Source organism: Prionailurus viverrinus, chromosome D4 (genome assembly GCF_022837055.1).
Source record: "Prionailurus viverrinus isolate Anna chromosome D4, UM_Priviv_1.0, whole genome shotgun sequence".
Classification (NCBI taxonomy): domain Eukaryota; kingdom Metazoa; phylum Chordata; class Mammalia; order Carnivora; family Felidae; genus Prionailurus; species Prionailurus viverrinus.
In genome coordinates, this window is record NC_062573.1 from 28,138,489 (window position 1) to 28,159,201 (window position 20,713).

General features: G+C 46.1%; 1 protein-coding gene across 4 annotated transcripts in view; it reads right to left on the reverse strand.

Annotated features, from left to right (window-relative positions):
• The window catches only part of ALDH1B1 (aldehyde dehydrogenase 1 family member B1), a 331,536-nt gene that overhangs the window by 97,745 nt on the left and 213,078 nt on the right, over nt 1-20,713 (reverse strand). Inside the window, exon 1 of one of the 4 annotated variants that reach the window (XM_047831286.1) lies at nt 3,518-3,541. The exons of the other annotated variants lie outside the window; for them this stretch is intronic. The gene's annotated coding sequence lies outside the window, so the exon portion shown is untranslated. Of the gene's footprint in view, nt 1-3,517; nt 3,542-20,713 lie in introns of those variants that run through there. 4 annotated transcript variants of the gene reach the window in all.

The following is a 20,713-nucleotide window of genomic DNA, read 5'->3' on the forward strand; positions in this document are numbered from 1 at the left end:
GAGCCCCTGCCTAAGCCCCTTCTGCTCTCCCACAGCACATGGCCAACCTAGCACGTCTTGGGTGCTTGGCACTCCATGATGGGCTGATTCAATGATTATTTGGTCAGTTAACAGCCTCATTGGTAGAGGTAGAGAGTCCATAACAAAGGGAGTATCAGTTTTCATGACAGTTTGGAAAGCTGTGGCCAGAGGCCAGCTGGCAGATAGGAAGTGGCCCCACAGAGACAGGTTGAAGTCTGTGTCCTGTGAGGAACAGCTAAAAAACTGGGGTATCCACCCCTTGGAACTCACAGGACAAGTTTTTGCCCTCCAAATTTCCAAAGGACACAAGCAGACATCTGCAGGGTCCTAGAAGGCAGAGCCAGATCAGTGAGGGGAAGTTATAGGGGGCAGAGGAAGTACTTCCTCACAAATCAGTGCTGGCTAAGGAGGGATAGGAGGGTCTGCTTTGAAAGCCAGTGAACCCCCCCGCCCCATCACTGGAGGAGTACAAGGAGGGATAGACAACCATTTGGCAAAATCCTGTGGAGAGGAGTACCAAATAAGGACTAAATAAGACAACTGGCTTCCAAACTTAGCTGTGCATCAGAATTGCCTGAAAAGTGTCAAAAACAAAACAAAACAAAACACCACAATCTCCTGGATTTTACCTTCAGAGATTCTAAATTATTAGATGTTGACTGAGACCTAGGAATTTTTTTTTTAAGTTCTCCATATGCTCCTGATATGCAACTCTATCTGGGAAGCACCGATCTAAGTGGTCTTTGGGGATTCTACGACTCTACCATGGATGGTTTTCAGAAAGGGACTAATCCAGTGAATGCTTTGTTTGGATCTAGATTCCATTCAGCTTGCCCCCCGCCCCCCTTGACATTTCATAAGCTGTGGCTTTCACCAGAACTCACAAAAGTAGTCCTATTGCAAGTTATTTGTAAATGCAGCCAAAAAATTAAAAAATAAAAACCTTCCACAATGTCTGACATTTACAGTTTGGAGAAAAGGATAAATGTGTCATGGCTCAGGGTAAAGTGCATAAATTATTCTTGCAGAGAGTTGACTATTGTTCAAGAATGTTTTGGATTCAGCTTTTTAATTGGCAAAAAAGATCTAGGCCTCTATAACGGATGTTGGGCCTGGAGCCACTGTGAGTGTTTGTACTAAAAGGATTGAAGGAGAAATAGTGAGATAACACAAGCCACAGCCAGGTCATTGTCAGCAAGGAATGTCACTCAGGGATGTGTTTACACTGGCCTGGTGGGGGAAGAGAAGCTATTTCTATCCTTTGGTGTTTTGGAGCCTTATATGTCTAGGAAGTTACTAGAGAAGATTCCTGGCTCTGAGACAGTGAACAGATCAGATAGATTCCAAACAAAAGGACATGCGAGCTGCACTGGGCATTTATTCTGCACCGAGCATAACAGGTGCCTCCATTCTCTTCATTTGAACCGGAGATGGAAGACTGGGTCAAGACAGTGAGGGAGTTGTAGGGAATGAAAATTTAAAAATAAAAATGCATGTAAAAGCAAACCAGAATAGGGGCGCATGGGTGGCTCAGTCGGTTAAGCGGCCGATTTCGGCTCAGGTCATGATCTCGCAGTCCGTGAGTTCGAGCCCCGCGTCGGGCTCTGTGCTGACAGCTCAGAGCCTGGAGCCTGTTTCGGATTCTGTGTCTCCTCTCTCTGACCCTCCCCCATTCATGCTCTGTCTCTCTCTGTCTCAAAAATAAACAAAAACGTTAAAAAAAATTTTAAAAAAAGCAAACCAAAATATACCCTTCCCCCCCCCTTTTCCCCTGAGTAAATCTCTACACTCTGTGAAGTTTACTCTGTGTGAACATGACCGAAGTCTCAATGTTGTCAAACCAAACGTGCCCTGAGTATTGACCATAAACTCTGTTTCCCTTCCACCTGCCTGACTTCCTTCCTCTTTCCCTCCCTCTGCACCTCAGTTTATAGTTGAGCAAACTGAGACCCAGAAAGGGAAAGGGACTTGCCCAAGGACACACAGGAGATGCGTGACCTGAGTTCGCGCTAAATGCCGGCTCTCACACAAGCACACAAATAATACTGACAGGGAAGCAAAGCACGCCGCAGCGCATGGCACCTGCAGTTAAGGGTCTTGACGGAGAGAGATTATCCCAGATGAGATGGGTGGGTGCAATGTCATCACAAGGGTCCTTATCAGTGGGGTATGGGAATGTCAACAACACCACAGGAGATGTGATGACAGAGGCAGAGGAAGGAGTCAGGCAGCCATAAGCCAAAGAACGCAAGTAGCTGGAAAAGGCAAGGGAACAATTTTCCCCCAGTGTCTCCAGAAGGAACACAGCTCTGCCGACACCTCAATTTTAGCCCAGTGGCACCCATTTCTGACTTCTGAGCTCCCAGAACTGTAAGATAGTAAGTTTCTGTTGTTTTAAGACACGAGGTTTGTGAGGGAAACGAATATGTTGACTCACTCATTTATAGCCCTTGTAGGCATTTGAGCTCATGGCCTCTGACCCGAGCATGAGCAGGCCTGGTGGTCAACATCTTCCACTATGCAGATGCCATAATTACGAGCAAGGGACATTGTTTCTTTCATTCACCCAGCATTCCTTTGTTCCAAAAAGGGACCCTCTCCTGCCTCCACCCCAATCATGTTTTGGAGTCAGAACCGCCCATCAATGCATTCTCCGTAATTCTCTGTATTCTGGGGACCTTGCTAATCCTGTTAACTATAAATGCCTTATATTTTGCATTTCTAACAAGTTGCCTGGTGATACCAATGCTGCTAGTGCCAAGACCGGGCTTCAAATAGAGGGTGGAAGGTGAGATCTGAAGGACAAGCAGGGGCAGACTAAATGAAGAGGCAGGTGAAAGGGGCAGGCTTATGCACGGGCCTTGAGATGGGAGGGGTCAAGTGCACTTAAGGAACTGGGAGAAGACAAGCGGGAGGAGGGAAGGAGTAAATAGCTCTGGAAGAGGCTGGAGGTGTGGGCAGGGGCCAGACCCCACAGGGTTCTGGAGGCCCAGGTAAGAACTCTAACCCCTGGGCCAGGCACTGTGGATAAATCTAACGTGGTCCCACCCTGGAGGAGCTCAGAGGACAGTGGGAGGAGCCTGACCCAACAACACTAATGCAATACACTACCACCTGCCTCCAGCAGAGAGTAGCACCTAGCTCTGTGAAAGCAGAAGAGGGAGCCCTGAGATCCCCCTGCCTGGGACTTCTCGGGAGATGACTTCTGAGCTGAGCCCCATGTTAGTTAGAACTAGTTCAGACACGTATCATTAAACAAGTGGTTCTCAACCTGTGGCTGCGTGGTAGCATCACGGACAGCTTTTTACAACACCGATGCCTGAGCAACACTTCTGATTCCCAGTCAGAATCCCTTGGTGTGGTACCGGGTTGTCTGATTTTCATTGTTGCTTTGGTCTGTTTTGTTTTTAAGCTCCTCTACTGATTCCAATATGAAGTTACATTTGTGAACTCCTGATGTAAGAGAAAACCCAAAATAAAAGTGGCTTTGGGGCACCTGCGTGGCTCAGTCGGTTAAGCGGCTGACTCTTGATTTCAACTCAGGTCATGATCTCATGGTTCGTAGGTTTGAGACCTGCATCAGGCTCTGAGCTGACAGTGTGGAGCCTGCTTGGGATTCTCTCTATCTCTCTCTCTCTCTCTCTCTCTCTCTCTCTCTGCCCCTCCCCTGCTCTCCCTTTCTCTCTCTCAAAATAAATAAATAAACTTAAAATAAAGTGCAGAGATAGGGTGTCCATGGTGGAGTGGAGCTTGGTTTTGTTTTCATTTCTAGGGCAGAGAATTCTATTAGAGTTTGGAGGAAGAAGGAGGCGAGTAGACACGATCCAGTTTGCAATTTGAGAAGATTATTCTGGTTGTAGTGTGTGCCTCCTCCAGTTTCCTAGGGGGAGAGATAATTCCAAGTTATGTTACCCCAAACAGCAGGTGTTGATAACTCCTTAAGCTAGCTGCTAGTGGACACAGGGGGGTCATTATACTCTATTTCTGTGTAGACTTAAACTGGTTCATAATAAAAAGTAAAAAAAAGTACCAAAAGATTATGTTACCAAGTCAACAGAAGGTGTTCTCTTGGTTCAAAGGCTCTGTAATATATCTGTCCCTTTGTGACCCTCATAATTGGGCTCAGTGGGTCCATATCTTTATCTCAATGCACAATTACGGGACAGCAATCACAGGATGGGGCATGAGTGGCACAAAGGGCATGGGTCTGAGTGTCAGAGCTTGCGCCCCAGTCTCTGCTCCAGCCTCTGTGTGACCTTGAGCAACTTCTTTCTCTTGGCCTCAGTTTTCCCCGTTGTTGAAGGAGGAACCATGAGATACACGAAATGGCCATTACAGGATCAGGCCCCCAGAAAGTTACGATAAGGCTGTTAAATAATGTTCATTGTTAGCAGAGTCCTTGGACCACAAACTTTGGCCCCGCACACGTTATTTGTGCAACTGTCAGTTGCCTTTCCCGTTCTGTTATCGTTACTGGTTATGGGCAGTGATGAGGCAATGACTGAAGTACAAAGTCTTGGCAGAGGCCAAGTGTATCTTTACACATGTGCTGACTGAGAAAGCCTGAGATACTGCCCCACCGTTTGACACTGGTGCGGATTTGCCGATGAATGCATGAGGGCCGCTTGGATCCAGGAATATCTGACTACAGCAGGGGAGCAGGGATGAGCCTCTGCTCAGTATGACCTTGCCTTTCACTTCTGTCTCCAGTCATCAGTTCTTCCTGCTTCTAAGACTATTTCCACACTAATAAGCATCTGCCTTCCATCTTTCCTCCCTTCACCCAGCTCCTATTATGGATGACCCTGTTGCAGAGGCCCTGGCGTGCACAGATGAACCAGGCACTATCCCTGTCTTGAGGCCTCAGACTGGGGAGGCAGACAGACATGGACACTGGTGTGTTTCTCTCACACAGTATGAGGAAGTTCCATGGTGCCAACACAGCAAAAAGAAATGAAATGGAACACCATAAATCCTGTGAAGGACCTGGGAGTCTTCCTGGAGGAAATAATACCTGATCTGAATACTGAAAGCTGAAAAGGGCCAGGGAAGAGATGGCATTTCTGGAGAACAGAGTTGCATGTGCAAAAGACCAGAAATGAGAGGTGCCTGGGTGGCATGGGGAATTATGAGTAGCTTCTGCTGGCTAGCGCCTGGGCTGTGATGGGTAAAGTGGGGTACAGTGAGAGAGCCAAGGCTGGAGTGGTAAGGGGGACATATCATGAAGGGCCTTAAGTGCCATGCTAAGGAGTTTCAATGTCATCCTGAACAGTCACAGAAGGGCCTTAAAGCAGGAGGGTGACTTGGTTAGATGAGAACCATTCAATTTCATCAGATCCCATGGCAGTGAGTAAGGGTTAGGTTTAACTCTGAGAAACAGAGACTCTAATACCAGTGGCTTACACAAAATGGGAGTTGATTTCTCTAAATAAGTAAAATAAGCCTGGAGGTGAGCAGTGCAGGGAGGTGACAAATGATCCTCAAGGACACACATCCCTTCCAATTCACCATTTGGTCATCCTTAGCAGCAAGCATTATCTTTGTGGTTCAAAATAGCAGCTTCCACATCCATATTTCAGGTGGCATGATGGAGGGAGGGATGTGGACAAAAAGGCAAATCATGTGTGTCCGCTGCTTTTGAAGCAGGGTCCCCAAAGCTACCCCAAACCGTTCCTCTTGCATCCCATTGGCCAGAACGTAGTCACATGGTACAACCAGGTAGGCTGGGAAATGTAGTCTTTATATTGGGTGGTCATTTGGGGAGATTCCATTTCTGTGATTCTGTGGGAAGACAGACACTGGAGAATAACTGAGGCTCTGCCACAGACCCTCCTAACTCTGTGAAGACAAGCGTTATCAGCTTCGGTTGACAGATAAGGACCCTGAATCGGTGCACCTGAATTGCAAAGCTTGACTTTGAATGCTGCCCTCTTAAGCACTAGGCAAGCTACTGGAGGTGACTGACCTGGGTTGAACCTCCCCTCTCTGGTTCCAAAGATCCTGCCATGACTGCCTCAGTGGGTCATCTGGGAGGAGAAGCTCCCCACCTGGAGGATTCCCATGATGGCTGATCTGGCCCCTGGCCTTACAGAATCAGGGACAGAGCAGGGAGCAAGGGGCGCCCTTAGAGCTTCTCTAATGTTGCCATTGCACAGATGGGGAGTCTGAAGCCCAGAGAGGCAAAAGGACTTCTCCAGATCCTTCAGGGAGTCCATGGAGGTTGGAGGGGAGAGGGGCTTGGACTATCACCTGTAACAAGAACCCACACATGTCACAGTCTTATTTACTATTCACCTGGTATCTAGAGTGGTTTTTAAACAACCTTCTCATATAGGCTGCATCCTGGTTAAGGTGGCAGCTACAGGTTGATGAAATTGCCCCAGGATTTGAATAAGAAGGGTGTTTCCCATAGCACATCCATTCCATAAGGACTATGGACCATGGGACATTCCTTCCCCAGGACAGAATAATGTGTCTGCAGTGATGGGAAGGATGGAATCACAGAGGAGAGAGGACATGAGATGTAGTGGGTAGAGCCCCAGGCTGGGGGCCAGAGGCCTGGATCCCAGGCTGCCTGCCTCATTGTGTGCCCTCTGGGCCTCGTTGTCCATACAGTGAGGGGACTGGGCTAGATCACACACCCAAATGAAATCTCACACAGAAGGCCAATGTCAATCCATGTGAAAATGAGCTGTTTGCTGGACACCCCCACCCTCCAGGACCCCCGAGGCAGCTCTAGGGGTCTCTGTGGCTCAGTCGTCTTTCCCAGCTTTGCCTCTGGGCTGAGGTGTCTAGGAATGCACATGAGAAGGGGCATGAAGTGACTCAGGGACAGGAACCAGGGAGTGTGGCCCCCACCTGGTCTGGTGAGAGTCCTTCACAGGGTCTGGAGGGCAGCTGGCCAGGTCTGTCCTCCCAGGGCCAACTTTTTGGACCAAATGACCTCCTAAGAAAGGAGGGTGGATGGACAGATCAGGGGTCCTTCGCTGGGCAATGGCTTCCCAGCAGTCTGAGTTTGTCCACAAGCTAGACCCCACTCTGGTGTGTAAAGGTGGGTAGAGGCTCCTCAGAGAGACAGTATCAAGACTGAAGAGTTCTGAGCCAATGGAGGAGCCTAGGCGTGATATTCAAGGCCTTGAATGCCAGAAAGTTGCACTGACGAGTGAACATAGAGCCTGCTATAATTCTTCTATGCCTGGTCCTTGTGTCCCCCTCCCTGGGCCAGGCATGTCTCCTTTGGATGCTGAGTCACGAGAAGGTTTTGGGGGTCCTCGAGCAACAGCTAGGAGGCCAGAGTAGACACAGGTGGGCACCTGAGGGCTCAGACATTGGCCGCTTACAAACTGGTAGGTGATCATTTCATATTCAAGCACCTAGATGGCAGTACTAACGCTTTTCAACTGAAAATGAGTCCTGCACTGTCATTTAGGACTTGAGCCAAAGGGGTTTATCACCATGATGAGACGAATATGAACTAAGAGCATCGTTACCCTGATTGTACAGGACAGGAGACTGAATTCTGAGCAGGGACAGCAACTTGCCCTAGACCAGGCAGAGAGACCCTGGCAGGGCAGGGCATGGTGAAATAGACCTGAAGTCTCTGCCTCACACCCTGAAGCCACTACATTGGTGGCCTTGGAAGTACAATTACTGCCTGCTGGGGACAGATCCATGCCTTTAATAGGCGTGTTTATTTAAAGGGCTTCCCAACTCTCAACACCCAGAAGGAAAGAAGAGAAGATTCAATCTTGTTTTCAAACAAAAAGAAAACCAAAGAGGAAGGGTAATGAGGGGGCAGAATCATCCTCTAGTTCATGAGCCCTGAATCTCAGATTGTATTCCACCAAAGCCATCTCTTTTGCTGGGGACAAAGGAGCTGCTGTACTGAGTGGGGTTGTTTGTTCACCGAGCCACGTTTGCAAATTTGTTTAATCATTCTCTTCTAGTGTGTGTCACCATTTCTCTGCTTCACAGAGCAGCAAGGTGTGGCTAAGAGTGCCCTCCTGCCCTAGATGTATGGACTTCAGGCCCCACCCAACCTGGGTGTGCCACTGCTTGTGGCCTTGATTCCAGCTCCCAGGGCTTGTTGCCTTGAGTTCCATTCCAAAGCTCTCTTGGGCTAGGAAACTGTTTCTGCCTCCATCTGAAGAGCACTGAGGAGCACAGAAGAGGAAAAGCGATTATTTTTGAAAACTCAAGGTCACCCCTTCAGGGAGCCCTCGAGTCCATAGTGAACCAAACTCCTGGTCTTAAAACTTGAAGGATTTAAAAAATCCTGGTCTGTTGGTCAGGCTCTTCCCTTCCTGAATATGTGTAAATGGGTAATTGCTTGCAACCTTAAGGTATGCTGGAGCAAGACACTCACCTAGGTGACACTGAACCAGGTGCTTACCCTCTGCTTTGAGAGGCACAGGAATCCCATGAAGCTGGAGAGATGTCTGATTAGACCCTGTCTTGTGTCTCCCTGGAGTTTCAAATGCTTGATTTAAGTGTACCTGAAAATGTCACCATGTTAGTGATCTACTGAACCTTCCTATTTACCCTGAACATTTTAAAAGTGGATAGAGTAGGGGCACTGAAAGATGACTTCTCTGCCTGGATTGCAGTATAATACTCATTAATAGTCCTTGAGGGCTTACTCTGTGCTGAGCACTTTACATGGATTACCTCGCTCAAGCTTTATCACACCCATGTGATAGATAGGTGACCAAACTCTGATTTCTATCTCCAAGGAGGAACAGATTTAGAGACATGCTGATCAGCCTGGCTGCACATCAGAATCACCAGGGAGCTTAATAAAAACACTGATGCCCAAGCCCCCTCCCAAAGGAACTAGGTAGGGTTCCCTCCCAAAGGAACTAGGTAGGACTTAGGTGTGAAGTTCCTTCTCCCCTTAACAAAGGCATGTGTGAGCCGGAAACCTCTAGCACTTGCAGCTCTGGAACCAGAGGTGTTTATTTCCTGCTCTGCATTTTCCTGATTGTACCACATGGATGTGACACAGTGTATTTGTTTGCTATTGCCCCAGTAAAAATGACCACAAACATATGGTTTGAACTCATGCATGCTTATTCTCTTACAGATCTGGAAGTCAGAAGTCCAAAGTCAGTTTCAGTGTGTCAGGGCCGGCACAACTCCCTCTGTTCTCCCTCTAAGGGAGAATCTACTTCCTTGCCATTTTCAGTTTCTGAAACTGTGTTTCTTGCATTTCTTATCTCATGGCCCCTTCCTCCATCTCCAAAGCCAAAGCCAGTAGCATGGTATCTGCGTCTCTTCAATAAGGACCCTTGTGATGGCATTTAGGGTGTAACTGGATAATCCAAAAAATCTCCCCATTTTAGGATCTTTAACTTCATCACATCTGCAAAGACCCTTGTCCACATTTCAGTCAGCCCCAGGGGCATGGTGTAGGACTTTAGTATCTGTCCTCCCCCCATGGTTAATCAGCCCATTGCTTGAGAAAGAATGAAATCTGGCCATCTGCAGCAACATGGATGGAACCGGAGGGTATTATGCTAAGTGAACTAAGTCAGTCAAAGAAAGACAGAAGCCATATGTTTTCACTCATATGTGGATCTTGAGAAACTTAACAGAAGACCATGGGGAGGGAAAGGGGAAAAAAGTTACAAACAGAGGGGGAGGGAGGCAAACCGTAAGAGACTCTTAAATACAGAGAACAAACTGAGGTTTTACTGGGGGTGAGGGAAAGGGGAAAGTGGGTGATGGGCATTGAGGAGGGCACTTGTTGGGATGAGCACTGGGTGTTGTATGGAAGCCAATTTGACAATAAATTATATTTTAAAAAATCAGCCCATTGCTACAGTAGCCACTCTAGTGGCTTTACTTAAGTGAAATGGAAAGAATCTATTTTAAGGGAAAGAGGTGGGTTGAAAAGCAGGAAAAAACAAAGCATCCTGCTGACAATAAAAAGGCAGAAAGGGGGCCCATCAAAGTCTCTCACAAACAACTGTGGCAAGATCTCATATTATCTGGGACCTTGAGAGAAAACATACACAAGCTCCAGAGTTGGGTCTTGCTAAGCCTAATGAAGGTGCTGCCTTTACTCCCATGAAGGAAGGCTCAGAAAAGCCCAGTGTGTTGGCAAGTGCCCTTCTGCTAACAGAGGAACTTCAGGGGTGGATTGCCCCCCATCCCTAGAGACCAGGGGTTAGGCTAACGTTGCCCTCTAGAGTGTATGATAGGGGGTGACCAGAGGCCCTATGTTGAACGAATCATTTTTGGTCTCTCACTAACAAACAGACTATATGAGCTCTAACAGACACTGGAGAGGAATGCACACTTATCTATAGAAACCTCTTGAGATTTTGGAGAGAAATAAAGGCTATTAATGGCAAATTTCAGGCAAAGACCCTTTTCCATCTAAGGTAATCCTTATCGGTTTCAGGGGTTAGGACCTGAATCTCTCTGGGAACCATTACTCAGTTTACTACAAACAGGAAACAGGGAGATACCCTCATTTGTACTTCCATTCAGGTTCAAGGGAGCCATCGGTGATCTGGCCGAAGGCAACTGGAGTGGAATCGTGTTGGTGGATATTAGTGTGGTCCAAGTGAAAATTTGGTTAAGAAAAAAAAAAAAATGCTAAAGCTAGCATCCAAGATAGCCTCCAAGGACCCCTGACTTCTGGCACTCACACCCTGCCTGCATTGTGCAGACTCCTCCCACACTGCCCTTGGAGGGCTGGTATACGTGACCAATAGTGTATGATAGAAGTTGACGGTGGTATGTTACATCCAAGATTAGATCATGAAAGACTGAGGCCCCCATCTTGGGCTTTTTCTTTCTGATCTCTCACTCTGAGGAAGCAAGCTGCCATGTGAGTTTGGAGACACCCACCTCAGAGGAACTGTGGCCTCCTTTCAGGCGGCCAACAACCCATAAGTGCACTTGGAAGTGGACCCACCAGGCAGGTCATCAGGGAGCTGCCCATGGCTTACTCACAACCCCATGAAAGACCTGGAGCCAGAACCAGCCAGCCAAACCATTCTTGGATTCCTGCCCCTCAGAAAGCTGCCCCTCAGTGCTAAGATTGGGGGCAATCTGTTTTGCAGCAATAGATAACAACTACAGCGACTGTTCTGTCTCTGTTCCAGTACTGGTAACTTTTAGTTTCTCCAATGGGGCATTTTGCAAACTTTCAGGTAACCTGAAGCACTTTTGTCCATTTTCCAGGAGTGTGCAGTAATTGAATTTTCTATTTTGGAAATGTTCAGCCATTGATCTCTGTGTTCTCATGTTTTAATATGAAAAAAAGGCAAAGAGAAGATGACTTAGAATGATCTAATATCCAAAAATGGAGATTGGCTGGGACAAGGCACACAGTTCATCACTGGAGCTTCCCTGACACAGGCTGTGGGAAGTGGCTGGGACCTCCTTTATCAGGACCGACCATTATATCCCAGGGGGCCCATGGCCCCTTTCAAAACCACCGTCTGGTTCTTAAAACCTCCATCTTCCCCTCTACCCGCTCCCTCCCCCCTAACCTCCCCTTCCCCTTTCCCTTCACCAGGGAACTTTAGTGAGAAAAACTTCCTGCAGTGTTGGGAATCACCTTTTCCGTTCCTGAACTGGGTCTCGCTTTATCTGCTTTCCTAATCTGGCTTCTGGGAATTTCTCTTCCCTACTCTTGACCTTGTTTTTCTCAACCTGCACACTTACTATAGTGAAATGACCCTGACTCTCTTTCCTTAACAACATTTCCACCTGCTCCATGCAAGGGAGCCCCAGCTGAAGGTCAGAATCAGAAGGAAAGCATGGGGTGCCTGGGTGGCCTCTGACTTCGGCTCAGGTCATGATCTCACGGTTCGTGAGTTTGAGCCCCGCGTTGGGCTCTCTGCTGACAGCTCAGAGCCTGGAGGCTGCTTCAGACTCTGTGTCTCCCTCTCTGTCTCTCTCCCCTTCTCTCTCTCAAAAATAAATACACATTAAAAAAAACTGAGAAAAAAAATCAGAAGGAAAGCAAAGGGATTGGAATAATTTACACCAGGGGATGAATGGCTGATAGCTCCAAAACTATACCCACGCCTATTACTTATATCAGCCTTAAAAACAAAAACAAACAAACAAATGAGTAAGAGTGAATTATCCTGGTGGTGTTTCAGGGGGACTGAAGAAGAACAGGGAACCACTCTGGTAGGTGAGAAAGATACAGAGAATGGAAACCTCCACAGCCTGAGGCCAGGCTTCAGGCTCTGGGATCACAAAGCTGAGGCTGAATCAGCTCTGCCACTGAGGGCTTTGTGGCCTTGGCAAGTTAGCAACCTCTCTGAGCCTCAGTTTCCACATCTGTAAAAGGCTGTCATGACCTCTGCCTCTGACTTGTGAATAAGCTACAAGCAAGTTAAGCACAGGTGAAGTGCCCAGCACCTAGCAGAGAGCCAAGAGGGTGTCCCGGTGCGGGATTTCCTTTCTTCTTTCTCTCTTTCCACAGCTGAATGTGAACCTCCTGCCCGCAGCCCCAGGATCTGGTTGTGTTGGCCTTGAGCAGGGTAGACTGGGGGAAGGGAGCCAGGTCTGCCCTGGCCATCCAGGATGGGAGGATGGTGGGTGACCTCCCTCCCAGAAGCCCCTAGTCCCACATTCGCTGACTGGGTGCAGATGGTGGAAGCTGAGGGTTGGCTGTAGGACAGGCCTGGAAGCAGGCTCCCAGGTGCCAGGTGGGGTGGAGCTGGAAACAGCTTTCCTTCAAGGCAAGTTGGCTCAGCCCATTGCTTTGTTTAGCTTCAAACATTCAGCTTCGCTTCTGTTTGAAAACCTGCATCTGATGTGATGGCCTGGCAGCTGGTGAGAAATGTGCGGAGCTGCATCTGTGTGTATCTGACAGCCCAGGCTTCTCTGTGTCTGGGATCTCATTCATTCATTCATTCATTCATTCATTCATCAAATATCCAGTAGGTGCTTACAATCTGTGCTAAATACTGGGATCCAACTGTGAGCAAGACAGACATGGTCCTTGCCGTCAGAGTGTAGTTTCATGTAGAGGATGGGCTGTCAAACAAGGCACACAGATTGGTGTAAAGTTAAGGCCCATAAGTGTTCTCAGGGGCCGGAATATGCTACCATCAAGGTGGGTAATGGGCCTTAACCAAGTAGAAGGGGCTGGTGAATTTAAGTGTTTCTGCTAATCCATTCATCCAACAATTATTTACATCTACTCTGCCCTGGGCATGTATTAATCATCCCTCAATGGAACTGTCAGAACTGTCAACTGTCGCCTTGCCTGCCAGGAGCTTCTTGAGGGACATGCAGATATGTGTTCATTCTCCTCTGGGCCCTCCATGCTAGACCCAGGCTTGATTATGCAATAGAGACTCAGATTCTGACACTGGAATGGAAAACCATGCAGAAAAGCAGAGAATCTTTCCTGGCTGAACAGGGATTTGAGGAACCAGGGTGTGTGTGTGTGTGTGTGTGGGTGTGGGTGTGGGTGTGGGTGTGGGTGGGTGTCCCAGATTATCACTAGCATTACTGTGAACACCGGGGACCAGACAGACTCAGGTTCTGGCCCTGGTTCTCTTACTCAAGAACTGTGTGCCTTCAGGCAAGCCCTCTCCCTCTCTGGTCTTCAGTTTCTCCTACTGTAGAAGAAAGGAATTGGAACAGAGCAATGCCAGGGTCCAAGCCCCAGAACAACATCTGGAACAGAGCAGGAACAACTGTGTCATTTGTCAGAGGAACCAGATGCAGTCAGGGTTGGAGACACGAGTCGTGGTAATGACAAGCAGTCCTAAGTAGTGCCATAATACTCTCCTTCTCTCTGTTCATAAGCAGGGTTGTTTTGTAAGCTGAGGAACGCAGCATAGTATGTTTATTGTAATTCTCAGATCACTGGGTCTGACAGGTAAATTTCCTTTTAAAGCTGGATGTTAAATGTATTTTAAAATGATCATAGTTCATCAACTTTTTTTAAAGAACAGTTATAATACGGTGATAGATTCTGGGATCCATAAAATAGGATTCTAGATCCTAGCTTTGCTTCCAAAGAAGAGAACATGGAAAGGAAAAAATAGTAACTTTCCAGCAGAGACACCTGGCAGACAGCACCTCAACTGAGTGATGAAGGACAACCTCACGAGTGATGTCAGGTGTCACCGAGTATGACGTGATGAGAAGAACATTTCACCTCTGTGGTATCCTTTCCATAAATCTATAACCTCAGTCTAAGCATGAGAGTAACACGAGCCAAGCCCAGAGTAGAGGACACTATCTAGGATATGGAACCAGAACTTCCTGAGACTGTCAGGCTCATGAAAAACAAAGGAAGACAGAGGAACTGTCATAGCCCAGCGGGGACCATAGGAGGCATGACAGCTAAGTGTAACACGGTGCCCCATGTTGGGTCATGTTGCAGAAAGAGGACATTCACGGGAAAACTGGTGAAATCCAAATAAAGTCTGGAGTTTACTTCCTAGTACTGTACCAATGCCAAATTTCCTTGTTTTGACACATGTACCTTGGTAACCTGAGATGTTCGCAATGGGGAAAACTAGACGAGGGATATTTATGAACTCTCTGTACCGTTTACACAATTTATTTTTTCTGTGGAACTAAATTTATTCCTAAATAAAAAGTTTATTTTAAAAAAAGGAAGTAGAAACATTTTAAGACTAAAATAAAAGCATTTGGCAAAAAAAAAAAAAAAAGGAGGAAAGGATGATTAAGAGACAAAATAGTTTCCTTCTTAGAAAATGGCATAGAATAATTTGTTTTGTCCTGGTTGATGGGGTTAAGATTTTTGATAGTTAACAAAATTCCTAAGGAAACTAAACCAAACTATGAGGATTTAGGTAAGGTGCTGCCTTATAACCTCATGCTTCAGCTTGGTGCTAACATCGAGGGCTGCACAAGATATACTAAAAGCACAGGAGGAATCACTAACTCTGGAAGGGTTGCAGAAGACTTCCTGGAGGAGGGGGCATTTTGAAGAGGAGCTGAAAGGGTGTATAGGAGTTACGGAGCTAATGAGAAAGAGTAAGGGTAGGAATCTCTATAACTATATTTAATAAACATTTGGCAGCCACTAGGCTAGGCTCTGGGGATGTAGCTGTAAAGAAACCAAGAAGTGTTCTCTGTTCTCATGGTGTTTTGTTTCCTGTTACCTTCCAGAACCTATGTAACTACATAGCTATAATTATGGAGTGGCTGTGGATATTCAGGTGTGTGTATTCTAGAAATATCAACTACAGGTCTGCCCTGTCACCACCCCGACTGCTCAGGGACACCCTCCATGCTAGGCTTCTGCTGTCCAGGCCACCATGTGTTTATCAGACTGGTGTGACAGATAGGTGGTCTGCACAATTGTACAGGACTCTTGGTTTTTTGTGTGTTTTTTTTTTAAATGTTTATTTTTGAGAGACAGAGACAGAGACAGAGTGTAAGCAGGGGAGGGGCACAGAGAGAGGGAGACAGAATCTGAAGCAGGCTCCAGGCTCTGAACTGTCAACACAGAAACCAACGTGGGGCTCAAATTCACAAATCGTGATGTCATGACCTGAGCTGAAGTCAGACGGTCGGTCAACCAACTGCCTGAGCCACCCAGGCACCCCAGGACTCTTAGGTTTTATTTTCTGCTTTCATCATCTTGAAATGCTGAATAACTTTACCTTTGAACTTGAGTTTGGTAAGTGAAGTCTGATGAGACAGTGGAGCACGCAGTGAGCAGAAGAGATATGCTGGTGGCAGGGCCCGGCCCCAAGGGGACTGTGGGTGGTGCACAGCAAACAGCCTGGACACTGGGTGTGCATACACAATACACCTGGGGGCAGTTTTGGGTGCTGTGGGACCCCAAGGGGGCAGCCAGGGCTGGGACGTGAGCTCAGATCGATGGCAGTGATGGCAGCAACAGCCAAAGTAGCAGCGCTGGTGACAGCCAAGGCCTCAGGAGAGAGATGCCTTCAAATCTGAGATATTGGTCCTTTACTTGATTGGTCCTTGCAGTTATGAAGGGGTTACTAAGTGTCAGGTCCTGTGTTTGATAGGAACTCTAGTTATGCCCCGCGAGAGGTGGGAGGAAATGCCAGGTTTTTCCTTAAGTTTTTTGTCCGCCTAAAAAAATATTATATAGCAAATTTGGAAGAAATAAAAAAGAATGGAAAAAAACTCCAGAGACTCAAAACCTTGACAAACAACTATTACCATTTTGGTCCGATGTTTTCTAGACTTTGCTATGAACATTTTTACAGTGTTTAAATGATATATATAATATATATTTTATCAAGTGAATACACCACATTAATTTTCTTTGACACTTACGTGGTTTCCAATTTTTTGATAAGACTTTGCTTTACATCTTTGTACATAATTGTACTTTTCAATAAACTCACTCGGTTAAAAAAAGCATGAAGTTCTTCATGAATTTCAGATTATTTCCTAGCCCAGAATTTCTGTTCTTTGTTGGCTATGGGCTTTTTAGGTGAGTCATTCACTTGTGTGTTTGGTTATTTCAGCACTGATTTATCCCTAGCTTTATAACAATACATTTCATAACTCAAATGAAATGGACAAATCCCTTGGAAGACACAACTACCAAAGCTTCGCTCAGGAAGAAATAGGGAACAAGAATTGAATTGAATTCATAATTGAAAACCTTCCAACAAAGGAAACTCCAGACTCAGATGGCTTCGCTGGTGAACTCAAATACCAACTTATTTAAGGAAGGAAGAATACCAATTCTACACAAATTCTTACAGAAACTAGAAGAGGAGGAAACACTTCCCAATAATTTTATAAGGCCAACATCTCCCTGTTACCAAAAGCAGACAAAAGATATCCCCCTCCCCTGCTGCAAAAAAAAAAAAAAAAAAAAAAAAGAAGAAAAAGAAAAAACCATAGTCCGATATTCCTTATGAATATAAATGCAAACAGCTTCAACAAAATGTTATCAAAGCAAATTCAGCAGAACATACAAAGAATAATTCATAATCACCACATTGGGAAATAACCTAAATGTCTTTCAACTGGTGAATGGGTAAACACACTGTGTTTATCGTACATTCATATGATAGAATTCTGCTTGGCAATTAAAGAAATGAACTATGGATACACACAACATGGATAAATCTCAAATGCATTACAGTTAGTGAGAGAAGATGCACTCAGAAGCCATATACAGTAGGATTCTATTTATATGACTTTCTGGAAAAGACAAAATTATAGGAACAGAAAACAGATCATTAATTGCCAGGATGGGGAGAAAGGGTGACCACAGAAGGACAGCACAGGGGAATTTTGGGGGTGAGAGAATAACTCTGTGTCTTGATTGTGGTGGTGGTTACAGAACCATGTGGGTTTTATCAAAACTCATGGAATTCTATGCCGAAAAGCATACGTTTTACTCCATGGAAATAATACCTCATTTATAGAAGAAGAAAAAAAAAGCCCCTCTATGCTTCCATTTATCACATTCTGGAAAAGGTAAACTACAGGAACATGAAATAGATCAGTGGTTGCAAGGCTGGGATGGAAGGAGGGATTTGAGTACACAGGGGCATATGTGTACGTTAAAATATCTCTATGCCCTGGTGCCCGTGATTGCTTGGTTCATATGGTAGCAGTCGTTAAAAGGACATGTGTATATATTTTCCTTTTAAAAAGTGTCTCTAAAATGTTTGTTTATTTTCAAGAGAGAGACAGACAGACAGACAGACAGACCGCGAGTGGGGGAGGGACAGAGAGAGAGGGAGAGACAGAATCCAAAGCAGGCTCCAGGCTGTGAGCTGTCAGCCCAGAGCCCGATGCGGGGCTTGAACCCATGAACTGTGAGATCATGACCTGAGCCAAAGTTGGATGCTTAACCAACTGAGCCACCCAGGCACCCCTATATATTTTTCTTAAGGCATTGATTTAAGTCAAATTATCAAATACCCTGCTTCCAGATTTCAGCTGTCTCATCTGTAACATGGCATTTCGACCCTTGTCATGTCTTAGAATGGTAAAGAATGTGGTTTTGAAGTTGAATAATTCTGGGAACAAAATCTGTCTCCACTTCCCAGCTGTGTGACTTTGGGCAAGTTGTTTTAGCCTTGCTAGGCCTCAGTTATAGTTACAATAACAGCACTTGCCTCATAGGAATCTTGGAAGGATCAAATGAGATGGTCCATCAAGAGCATATATAGTGCAATGTCAGACACAGGGCAAACATTCCACAAATGGTACCTGTACGCTCCAGTCCTACCTGTCCTGACCTGTGCAGAAATGTAGAGGGAGATGAAGGGTTTTGGGGTGGGCATCTGTAGCAGGCCGAATAATGGGCCCCCAAAGATGTCCACATCCTAATACCCAGAACCTGTGTTTGTTACCTTCTATGGCCAAATGGACCTTGCATATGTGATGGGATCTTGAGATGGAAAGATTATCCTGGAATATCTGGGTGGGCCCAAAGTATTCACCGGAGTCCAGAAAAGAGGGAGGCAGGAAAGTCAGAGTGAGAGACAGAGATGTGACAACAGATGCAGACGTTGGAGAGACGTGGGGCTGCGAGCCAAGGAATGCAGGCAGCCTCAAGAAGCTAGAAAATGCAAGGACACAGATTCTCCCCTAGAGCCTCCAGAAGGAAGGTAGTCCTGCCCTCCCATTTAGATGTCTGATTTCCTGAGCTCTAAGAATAAATTTTTGTTTTTTTAAGCCACTAAGTTTGAAGTAATTTGTTACAACAGCAAGAGGAAACTCATATAGCGTCTCAGGGAAAGGGGTCCTCTTTCCCAGACTATTGGGATTTAGCATAGTACATGAAGGGCATGTTGCTGAACATGTTCTTATAATTGGGCCTGGCAGAGCAACAGAGAATGCAGAACCCCAGCAAATGTGGAAGCTTGGAGAAAGGTCTCTCCCCACCATAATCTGATTATGCACAGCCTGCCTCTGTCCTGGCCCATGAAGCCACCAAGTAGAAGCTCAGTGACCTTGCCTCCATACCAGAGGATGAGTCCTTTCACCCGACACTATGAAGTCGCTGCCTGTGGGCTGGACCCTGCACAGAGTACCCTGCTAAGTGGGTGCCTGACCCCTCCCGCCCCCTCAAAGACCAGCCTGGAAACTTTGCTATGTGTGTCGTCATGGGACCAGTCTGGAAATTGGAGGTGATCCAGATCCTGCTTTCTCTGAGGGAGTCTTAGGGTGCTTTCTTTTGATGTCCACCAGAGGGCACTGTGTACATGTGTATAGGAGGCTCTGAACACAAATTTGGGCGTTCTTCCCTGCAAACATTCAAGTAGAGAAACTCGGACAAAGACATCCCCACACATGTGCCTACAATCAGACACATGGACACATACAAATCCACAAATCATCACACCCACAGCACCCACTCACTCACACTGATAGATATGTATATACACACCAGCATATGTGCACGAAAATCTATCCTTATGAACAGAGCCACGTGGCCATTCAACACAGAGACACACAACGTACACATCTACTTACATTCAGATTCATACAGATTCCTCGATACACACACACACACCATCAACCTAGACATCCACGTAGCCAAGTATACACTTGGAGACAACGCACAGTCAACACACAGTACATGGTGTCATAAACACATATTCAGACACACAGACATAAGCACAAAAACACAGGCATGCACACACATCTCAACACCAACACATGTGTACCTATGTGCACACCTGGTCTGGGGCTTTGTTATCCTACTTTTGTGGAAAATCAAGTCCCTTGAGGGATGATTAATGTTGTGGTGTTTTCTAAGGAAAACAGTGAAAATGTCAACTTCATAGTCCCCCCCGGAACTGTTTTATTTGTTAAATGTTAATGAAAGGCAGTTCAGACAATACACTCAGTTTTTAAACTGAGACATCCTAAAACAGATACTGATTTTTTAAAATGCCAAAGAAATTCCAATAGACAAATCAAGATAAACCAAAATATCATGTTAAGATAAATAATAAGTCGAAGCAAGTCCTTCCTTCCCAGAAAGGGTACTAAAGAGGCATGGAGCCTTTGCAAATGATTATCAGATGGCCAGGCCTGGAAATTTGCCTTCAATAAAACAAAGGCATTAAAATAAAGGAAAACATAAAAGAAGGAGAAAGGGAAAAAAGCCTATAAAAATAGCTGATTCGATAACAACATTGTATAGTTGAAAGAAGTCAGCTGTCAGAAATGCAGGCGGCTCTGGCCGCCAAGCCTTGGCATGAAACAGGTGAATGTTCTCCGGGCAATGGGCAGAGGATCAAGCAGAGGCATGAACGGCTTTGCACAGACATACATTGTCCATTGCTGTGTCTTTTTCCACAGAAGCCTTAGAGGCAGGGGAGAGAGGCTCAGCTTCTAGGCCGGGACACCTAGGGCCAAGTCCTGTTCTGCCCCTTCCCTCCCTGTTGTATGACACTGGCAGGTCCGGCCTATGCCTCGGCCTTGGTCTCCCCAGGTATACAGGGAAGTTCCTAATCTCTGAAGTTCCTTCCTTCTCCGACGCCTTATCATTACAAGTCCCCAACGCTATCTTTCTGAGACCCCACTGCAGCCCATGGCAAGAACCTTTGCGAGTAGCTCGATTTGTGCATTTAACAAAGTGCCCGTTCCAGCCCATCAGTGTGATCCCAGTGAACAATAGCTCAGGAATAGATAAAAGGCATTCATCAGGCAGCCAGGCCCAATTATCATGTCACATTGAATGAATGTATTTTAAAATCTTTTCTGACAAGAAAAT